Source organism: Mus caroli, unplaced genomic scaffold, assembly GCF_978045245.1.
Source record: "Mus caroli unplaced genomic scaffold, Mus_caroli_1 scaffold_15, whole genome shotgun sequence".
NCBI lineage: Eukaryota > Metazoa > Chordata > Mammalia > Rodentia > Muridae > Mus > Mus caroli.
In genome coordinates this window covers 60,005,214-60,015,623 of record NW_028227270.1, presented here as the reverse complement: position 1 = coordinate 60,015,623, position 10,410 = coordinate 60,005,214, and the positions used below count along the sequence as shown (strand labels likewise).

The following is a 10,410-nucleotide window of genomic DNA, read 5'->3' as shown; positions in this document are numbered from 1 at the left end:
CGTTGTCATGACCACCTTGTAACTCTGTCTTTGTTCCAGTAAGTTATGACCAGCTTGTTAAGCTTCGGTATCTTCTGCTTCTGTAACCTTGCCTATTTGCCTGTCAAATCCTCCATTTGGAACACACACACACACACACACACACACACACACACTCACTCCTGAGCTATAAAAACCCTTGTCTTCCCAATGTGCAATGCTGATCTCTTGAAAAAGCTGCCTTAGGGAGAGATAGCCTGTGTGCACAAATAAAGCTTGATTTCACTAGTATGGCCATGATTTGAGTCAGTTTTCTTTCCCCCATGAATCCGTGGGATTAAGATCAACAGAGAAGGTCTCTTGCTGCAGCAACGCGAGTGGGAGCACCTGGAGCGCGAGGTCGGAACGAGAATCCACGAGTTGTAAGGAAATGGCAGACAAGCCGGACATGGGGGAAATCGCCAGCTTCGATAAGGCCAAACGGAGTCGCAGGAGAAGAACACCCTGCGGACCAAAGAGACTATTGAACAGGAAAAGAGGAGTGAAATCTCCTAAAAGCCTAGGAAGATTTCCCCACCCTACCCTGCCCTGTCATCTCCAAAACTCCCTCGTGATGGGGAGGAAGAGCCACCTGCAAGATGGACACGAGCCACAAGCTGCACTGTGAAACCCGGGCACAACGAGCCGATGCCACTGGCCCGCGGGTCTCTGAAGGGGACCTCTCCACAAATCGGACTGCCAAATTTCACCGGTTTGCCCTGGGATATTATAGAAAATTATTTGTATGATTAATGAAAATAAAAATACCTCGTGGGGAAAAAAATCAACAGAGAAGCTTTTGAACATTTCTCTAGAGACCGGCAGTGACCAATGCGGGGGGAGCAGGGCATATTTCCTAAAACGGAGACCAGAAGAACATCCCATTTGACTAGCTCCGGTCTCTTTCCATACTTCCAGGGCGTCTGTATTTTTTTTTTTTTTTGAAACTTCCCTTAGGGCAGACTTCCTTGAGAGAAAAAGCAATATCCCTCAAAGGAGATGTTTATGGTATGAAAAAGTTTTGTTAGTTTTGGTGGTGTTAAAATGCTCAGAGGTCCCCAGGCTGGCCAGGAAAACACCTGATAGTAATCTCAAGGCTCACCTAGAGTCGCTCTACAAGTACACACAGAAAAAACAAAAGAGAAGAAATACTGTCACAACGTTAACGAAGTGGTAAGAACACTGTTGGTATCATTGTTTTCTTTATACCCCCAAATGCCAATTCTCTACAATGATCCTATGTGTTTGTTATATGTATGCAAACCCTCCTAAGTGTTAGGATAAACGCTTTCACATAGATGTGCACTCAAATATAGAGACCATACGCAGATTAAGATCACTGGAATCCAAATCAAGGTGATCATTCCTGATCTCTGTTTTCAAATGTTCATAGCATGAAAAGAATGAGGTGGTGTTTGTGCATGAAGGAAGGGGCCTGCGTTCTGTGCCAGATGGTTGTCTCTATTCAACCGAGGTTACATTTCTAGAACACCCATCTCCCTGTTCTCCCTTTTTTACCCCCTTCATAATTGCAACAGCCTCTCATGATGGGTATTCCCCCATGTGCCCCGTGGCCATAGTTCTGAGATTCGCCACGTTTGGGCCAACCTGAATATTCCCAGCAGATCCTGATGCCCTCGATTGTAGGAATGAGTCCGCATTGCAGAACGCCCAGCTCTGCTCTGAGACTTAAGACAGCTGGAAAAGAGATGAGTGTAGGCTCATCTTACAGCATCAGAATCCACTGTCAGGCTGGGCTGAGTACCAGGCCACTTCCCTTTGCAAGTTATTTCCACGAGCTTAGGTGGCCACAGCAGTGACTAAATGTGGTTATGGATTCCAATGTACAACTTTAAAACAGAATTCAAAAAAAAAAAAAAAAAAAACTGCCTCTAATGGGTCAATCCATTTGCTTGGATAAACAAATACCAGAGTTCAGAGAGGGGGTCAGGAGCCGAGTGTTGCCTTTATTTCTGAAAAGTGGGGTTTTAAATTGGGCTCATTTGCCTTAGAACTGCATGAAGTCAACCCTAGAGCACAAAATTGACCTTAAATCAAGCCCCCCCACCCCTACCTTAGAGATGCTTATTTATTTATAAAGACTTATTTATCAGATCTCCATTTAATTCTCCATTAGTCCTAATCTGTGCTTCTTTCTAGACTGTCAACAAATTTGGTCTTCATTATAACGAAGCCCTTCCCCTTCTCCGTCTTCTTCTCTCACAGTTCAGGGGGGGGGGTAATTTACAAAGAGGTTTAATTGTCTATACATTTTGAAGAGTGGGGTGTCCATAAGCTTCTCAGAGGCTGTGCTGCACTCCATTCAGCTTCTGGGAGGCCCTAACACTGAGACAGCTCAATGCTTCCTCGGGTCCCTCTTTTGCTTCTGAAGTCTCCTGTGCTGTTGGGCGCTCCACTCTCAGGACCTCATCACAGCTTGGTTTGAGCCTCCACCTACAAATACCGTTGACATAGGAACTTTGAGATGGTTCCAGTATATGAATTGGGGGGGGGGCATCTTTAAATCACAGTAGGGAATCTGGTCTAGAATCCTTGAGAAAGTAGGGTGGCCAAGAAAGCTACCCTGTGATGGAGGAGTCATACATTTGAAGGTGTGAGGGTAATGCCGTGGGTCACGATGATGTCAGAGAGACCATAAGGTATCCGTTGGATGGAGCTCTGTGGGCCATAGGTGAGCTCTTGACCTTTACTGTGATGTACAGAAAGTTAGTGTGAAACTTGAGATGGCCATCTGTTGGTACCCAGCTGGCCTGTTGAGACTGGTTTCAGGCAGGTAGAGGTCGAGTGTATGAGTTCTGATTTAGATTCTTGAAGAAAAGTGGTGGTAGGGGGTGGGACCCTTGGTATGCAGTGAAGGTTGTGCTGAGGGATTGGGGGTGATAAAGGCAACACAGTCAAAGGAGTTTGGGGCTGAGCAGTAGGAAGGATGGAGGTTGTATTTTCTTCAGTTTCTCTGTTGTTTCTGGGACTCAGGAGTAAACGTCTGGAAGGCTGTAGTCGGTACCCTGAGTTGCATTAATTTCACAGAACTGAGAAATATGATAAAAGGCATGGTTAAATAGCTGAAAGTTCCCTCTGCTTGTTCATGCAACCTGCAAATTTCCATCCCGAGCTTCACGTGGGGGCTGACCTGCCATAACTAACTAGTTGCTTCCCTGGCTGAGGGCCTGGCTGCAGGCCTCAAAACATCTGCAGTTAGATGCCAACCTAGCTGGGGTGATATGTGGCTGTGGGGATGGGTTCCTTCTTACGTGTTATGGGCATTCCTATTCCAACCCCTCCAGGTCCAGGAGAGGGACAGAGGAATAGACAAGAGATGAAATGGCACCCCTGGTCTACATTTCCTGTCCTCCTGTGCTGTAAATGCTAGAGGCTCAATCTATAGGGCATGAGACAAAAATGTTTTATAGAGGCCAGGTAAAAAATATCAGTGAGCTAATGTGAGCTGAGGGATCTAAGAGGTGATCTACTATCACCAATTTGCTAAACCAGCACAATTTCTAACTGCATCTAACTACTTATCTTTATATCCACAGAGAAGTGTAGCTCTCATCCCTCATCAAAGAGACTTTTTTTTTTTTTAAAACAACAGATAAAGACCATTACAGGAACCACAACTGGTCAAAATGCAAAGAACAACTGGTTCTGGTATGCTCAGCTCTATCATCTGCCCAGCTCTATCATCTGGGATCTTCAGCTCCATTCTCTGGGATCCTCAGCCCCATCATCTGGTATGCTCAGCTCCATCATCTGGCATGCTCAGCTCCATCATCTGGCATACTCAGCTCCATCATCTGGCATGCTCAGCTCCAGCTACAACACTGCTGCACCTAAACTTTGCAGAAGATGGGCCAGAAAGATGGTAAGAGTTAGAAGACCAGGAAAGGGATCTGAGAGTGTGTCTCCTAGAAATCAAAGGGAACAACACCCATGATACTTCAACAATATGTCTGCTTAAACAAGATCCAAAGAAAGACAACACCAATGGATGTGATACCATGGGAGGAGGGCATTTCATGGATCCCCAACCACAGACAAAGAACTATAGGTAACTAAAGACTACAGAGTGGGAGAACCAGTCTTTCCCAGGGGTTGGACCCTCCCAATTGGTTATGCAACACCAATGGTCAACACTGCTCATCAGTCAATAGAACTCACTCTTATGGTAGAGATCACAGGTGTTCGCCTATAGAGATCTACTTTGCAAGGGAATTTTGGTCTAGATATCTCTGAGGCTTTGTGATAATTGTCGCATGAAGACTTTCCCCCAAAGTTTTAATGTGCTTAAATGTGTAAGAAAAATAAACCATGAGGTCAGGCTCTGGAAGCTTTTGTACTAACCCGGGTTCCATCCTTTACCTCACACATATCATTTTATGATGCTTGCAGGAACTCCTACACCCACAGGCTCAAATATATGAATACTTGGTCCCCAGCTGATGAAACTGTTTGGGAAGGTTAGGAGGTGTGTCTTGCTATATCTTACTCTCTACCTTTACTTTCATTACGAGGCAAACTCTTGAAGGAATCTCACTGCCTTAACTAGACCGTCTGGCCAATGGGTCTGAGGGGCCTGCTTCTCCCTCTACTATGCTGGGATTACAAGCCCATCCTGCCAGCCATAGCTTTTTATGTGGACGCTAGGGATCTGAACCTAGGTCCTCATGCCCACGTGGCAGGTATTTTGTCTAAGGACCCGTTCCCCAGCCCTGAGCTACTTTTGGTATCACAGAGGAAGCATATTAATTCTGTGACCTTCTTGTTGCTTCCCTATACATCCTGGAGAATTAGGGACAGAGGGGGAAAGGTATTGATATATGGCCACAGGAGGCCACCAAAGAGGTCACTCACTGGTTCCTTACCACCACATGGATTCCAAGATCACACCCAGAAGAAAGGGAAATAGTGAACTTAAAGAGAAACAGTATCATTCTTTTCAATACATGCAGAAAAATACACGTGTTAAGGGAAACACATGATAAATTTTTGAGTTGGACCCATGTTGATATTCACTGGTGTCTGATATCCTTGTTTTGAAAGCACATGAGGACCCATACAGACTTTGTATTCTCAGAAACCCTTTTATTCTGAGGTGCTATCGACATCCAAACCATACGTCCACAATTGACTTGCTTATTAAAACCTTTCAGAATTCTACTATGCTATGGTCTGGATGTGCTGCAAATGAGATGTAGGGTTCTTCTCTTGCAGGTTTGGCTCCCAGTGAGAGGCAATGAGGCTTTTAACTGCTGCAATCAAGTGGCCGGGTCACCAGAGTTCTGTTACAGGGAGTTGGTCCAATTCTGATGACAGGCTGAATTATTCTTGGGAGAGAGTTATTACAAAGGGTAGGCCCAGCCCCTCCTCAGTCCCCATGTCCCCCTGTGATCTTCACCTCCATCTATTTTTACTATGATGCTCCACCATGAGTTCCTCATCCAGCTTCATGTATTTCATTATAATCACGGAAAATGAACTAGCATATGTGGGGAAGAAATATTTCAGAGTGTGTATGTTTTCCTTTTAAGCCTCCCTAGTGAGAACTGTTCTGTCTGAGGTGACAGAGCCAGTTGTTAACGGTACACCTAAAGGCTGGCCAGGAGACGCACTGTCTTTAGTGATAAATTTATGAGCTCAAGGGGCTATCTTTAGTGACTTGTTTATGAGCCCAGACCCTTTCTTTTCAGCTACTTGTAGAGTACACGCTGGCTTTCACCCCTCCCCCTTCCCCCTTCCCCCTTCCCCTAATTCACCAGCAGAAGCCAACTAGACAACTAACAGAGCCTGAGATACAGAGACGATTTCTAGAGACTTTGCATGCGTAAAAGGCCTGGGAGTCAGGAGAGGTACTGCCATCCACAGAGCAGAGCAGCGGACACAGAGTGGAAGAGCACAGCTCCTAACCCACAGTAACCACAGAGCCTTCCACCCTTCCTCCACTCTGATGGTTGCTCCTCATTGTTAGTTTGGCCGGATTGGGAATCACCTTGGAAATACCTCCCCGTGTGGCTGTTTCCAGGCAGCTTTAGCCAAGACAGAGACCATCCTTTAAGTGAGGGGAACAATCCCTTGGGCTGGGTGAGATCCCAGCTGCGTAAAAATGAAACAGTGAACTGGGCAGCAGCTCATTTGCGCCTGCTTCCTGTGCATCACCGGATCACCTTATGCTCCCCACAGCATACCTTGCCCTCCATGATGGGTCGAGTCTTTCCTTAGCTCCCAACCCACAATAAGTGTCTTCCTCCGTCAGCTGCTTTGTCACAGCAAAGACCTTCTGTACCTACTATGCTGGCCCTTCTGTACCTACTATGCTCATTTGTTGTTAAAGGTAAATGCTTCCAATTCATTTGAAAGTTTTAAACTCAACGTTTACAAAGCCATTTTATACCCTCCACTATGCTTTGGAGCTAAGCATAATCCCTTAATTTATGTTGATATTCTTCTGGGAGAATGAGCTCAATGGGACTTTTTAGAATGAGGAGAGCTTTCATTCTTCCCTGGGGAAAAAAGAGATTTTTCTCTGCCTGCTCCCCCCACCAATTCCTGGCTGCCCCCGATATTGGTTGATTTTATAAACCTAGAGATTTCTACTTCATTCTTTGCTGTGCCTTCAAGAACCCCCAAGTACCAAGCAAACATAACTTGTCAATGTGTCTCCTGTAGGGGTCAATGGCCACATGCTCTGCACTCCTCTTGTTCTCAGACCACTGGGCCTGGAGTCCCAAAGACCCTGTTAGAGTCAATTCAAATCCCTTTAGGACAACTGACCTAGAGTAGAGACTGGTGTGTTGTGGGAGAGGAGAGGGAATGTCTCCAAAGGTTTTTGTTTTAAGCCCAAACAGTCTCTTGAAAGGCTCCTTTGGAAGGGGAGAGACTTATTAAATTTTAAGAAAATGTCTTTAGTGTCTTTCCAAGTCCTTGTTCTGTGGCCATTGCTGGATCATTAACTCCATGGCACCAAATAAGCTGGGAAGCTCCCCAGGCTCTGAGAACAAAGGGGGCTGCTTCAGGCTGATGGGGTAGGGTGTAAGCACCTGTATGGCTGCCCTGCCTTCCATTTTGACCTTTACCTACTGTTGACAATAGCCAGAGAAAAGCACCCCCCCCCCCCGAATGCCCCGCACCTCCCAGCTTCTCTGTATTCAGCAGTGGAGCCCAGCTAATTGTGAGCATATGAGTGTGCAAGCATTCAGTTGTATATTTAGTCCATGGCTCTGACAGGCCTTCCTCAGCAGTTGCTAATCACGGAGGGCTTAATTGCTCCTCCCTGGGACTCCAGCAATGTGAAGGCTGTTCTCGAAAAGCGGCTGCAAAGCTGGGAAGTCAGGGTGCCTCTTTTTGGACTGTTCCTGGGGCAGCTGTCTTCTCTCTTTGTTGGTTTTGTTTTGTTTTTTGTTGTTTTGTTTGTTTGTTTGTTGACAAGCTCCAAGAAAGGAGAGAGAGAGAGAGAGAGAGAGAGAGAGAGAGAAAGAGAGAGAGGAGGGACAGAGAGAGAGAGGGAGGGAGGGAGGGAGGGAGAGAAGGAAGAAAGAATACTGGATTAGCCTACAGAGGCCCCTTGCTGGCATCTTGCAGAAAGGCAGTTCCACGGTGTCTAGTTTCAGGGTAGCTTACTAAGATCATAATTCCAGACCACGGATGGCTCTCCCAGATGTCTTTGGTCAAGTTAATCACAGTTTGCCTGGAGGTTGAGTCTCCAGGTAATCCATCACGGTGTAATTGTACATCAAGAGCTCCTGCTTCTCGAAACTCAGGCTGCTGAGCCGCAGGACAGTTAGCACAAGGCCTCCACTCCAGCCTTTATCTTTACAGTTTTGAAACTGAAGCCAGTTAAACGGTTCTTTCAGAAAGACTGAAAAAGCCTAAGAACTTACACTCGAGTGCACAGTCAACAAGCACACAGCTTCCTGACACCATGGTGACTCCAAGTCATGGCACAGGTCCTCCATTGGCTCCAGAATTCTGTTTAAAATTATAATAATAATAATTATAATTATTAGGAGGAGGAGGGGGGAGGCTATTGGTGATGTTGATGGTGGTGTGTGCCAGTGTCTCTGTGTGTGTATTTAAGTATGTATGTTTATGTTGTTTGTGTGTGTGGTGGCGGTATGGTGTGGGAATGTGGAAGTCAGAGGTTAGCTTTGTGGAGTTGGTTCTCTCTCTTTTTTGTGGGTTCTAGGGATTGAATGCAGTTGTCAGGGATTGCACAGCCAGGGTCTTACCCACCTAGTTATCTTGTCAGCCCTGACTGAGATTTTTTAATCCTACATGGTAGACAGTTGAGATTTCATCCTGTATGACGGTGGCCAGGGGTCTGGATGCTGTATGTGTGTGGAAGAGGAGGAGTTCTTGTCATATATGTCTTCCTGCTTCCTTTGACTCTTGGTCCTAGGTCCTATAAGCCTTGGATTCGTGTTCTGTCTTTCCAGCCTGAAGTTAGTCTCTTCTCCACTCACAGGGAAGGTTTAGTTAGAAACCTGGAACCAAAGAGCTAACCTCTAATATACACCAAAGAACCCTGCTGCCTGCTGCCCAAAATGCTGTTTACATCCAACCCGGTAAAATTTAGCTACACATTTATATACATGTGATTATATATGGTACCACATACATTATTGAATCTAGACTTAGGGACAGTGGCAGTCTTTTTTTTTTTTTTTCTTTTCCTAACACATAAAATGCAAAGATGAAGAAAGACACTGTCCAGAACACTCCCAGGTTAGCACATGCACAGGCAGCCTTTGACTTCCAGTTTAGCTCTATGGAGAGAGCTCAGGCTAGTGAGACGTCCGAGGCTGGCATTTGGTATTTTCATCACCTGTCCTGAATCCTTCCTGCGGCACGCCAGCTGGAACTGCTGCCCTGGGTTTCCGTAGTCCTGCCCATACCCCATGCTCCTCAGATCTTTGGTTCATCCTAATACCAGCTAGGAGATGTTGCTCATTGCCTGCTGTAATCTGAGCTTCCTGGGGGCAACTCTCATAGTTAGGTCAACAGGGAAAAGAAGAAACTGCCTTTCCTTTCAGACCATGCATCCCAGGCAGATTCCAGGCCAGAAAGCTTCTAAGTTTGCTGGGTTTTTTTTGTTTTGGTTTGTTTTTTTTGTTTTTTTTTTGTTTGTTCGTTTGTTTGTTTGTTTGTTTGTTTTTTGAGGTCACGTCAGTCTCTGCCCAGAAGGATGTCTCAGTGCAAAAGGCCTCTGGGAGTCACAGCATCCATGAGTATCCCAGGGTGGGAAACCTCAAGACATTTCCCCTCAGATTTTATTCGGGGTTATTTGCAACTGCAGAACTCTGGTTAGATTTCAAAGTCAGCTCTCTGTCCATTACTCACTCAAGACAGGTTGCTTTATTTAACCTCTCATCTGGGTCAGAGTATTTATCTATACCATATAGGTTTTACCACGTCCCACCCCATAAGTTCCCCCCCCCCACTACAAAGTGCCTGCCTGCCTGCCTTCCTTCTTCCTCCTCCCTTCCAACCTTCCTTCCTTCTCCCTTCTTCCCTTCTTCCCTCCCCTCCCCTCCCCTCCCCTCCCCTCCCCTCCCCTCCCCTCCCCTCCCCTCCCCTCCCCTCCCCTCCCCTCCCCTCCCCTTCCTTCCCTTCCTTTTCCTTTGCTTGCTTTGCAAAACTCACAGTCACCTTTGGGAGGAGATTCATAGGAAAAAAAAAGTAAGCAGGCTGTCTGTGATCCTACCAGGCATGGTTAGTTGATTGCTGCACCGTGTCCCTGCACTCTGGCACAGCCTCATGAGGCAGCCTCTGCAATCAATCAGATGAGACTATATAGCGAGAATGATGGGGCAATAACTCAGCCAAAGCTTTTTGTTTATTTCTTTAAGGAGAGGACACATTCCACAGGGCATGTGTGGAGGTCAGAGGAAAGCTTGCAGGAGTCACCTTCTCCCAGCAAGTACCTTTACCTGCCCAGTCATCTCTGGTCCAGAGTTTTTCGTTAGTTACTAAGTGTATTTTAAAGTAACCCCTTTTCTCAGTGCGGTCTCTGCTTTGGCCAAAGTTTCTCTCTCCTTTTCCTGTGTATCTGAGGTCAGATAGAGGAACCCATTTCCAAGAATTCAGGAGAAGAGAGGAGAAGGGTCTTGCTCCACCGGGGAGAAAGAACTCCTAAGCACCTCCTGTTGGGGGAAAGCTGTCAATGACTGCCTGCTGCCAGGTGAGCTCGAGTTCAGTTCTGGTGCTGGCTACCCCAAGAGCAGCTGAGATGCAGTCTCGAATGGCCAACCTCCACTCCAGCTCCGAGCATACGGCCCTTTAGACCTTCTCCCCAGCATTTACTATCAAGTCCTATGTAGGGTTGTGGAGCTGCAAGTGGGATCAGCAAACATTTGGATAAGTAAAACAAAAGAAATA

The 10,410-nt window shown here is 46.3% G+C and overlaps 1 pseudogene; it reads left to right on the top strand.

The window, feature by feature from the left end:
* Positions 1-409: 409 nt before the first annotated feature.
* Positions 410-534, top strand: LOC110308725 (thymosin beta-10 pseudogene; annotated as a pseudogene).
* Positions 535-10,410: the final 9,876 nt, after the last annotated feature.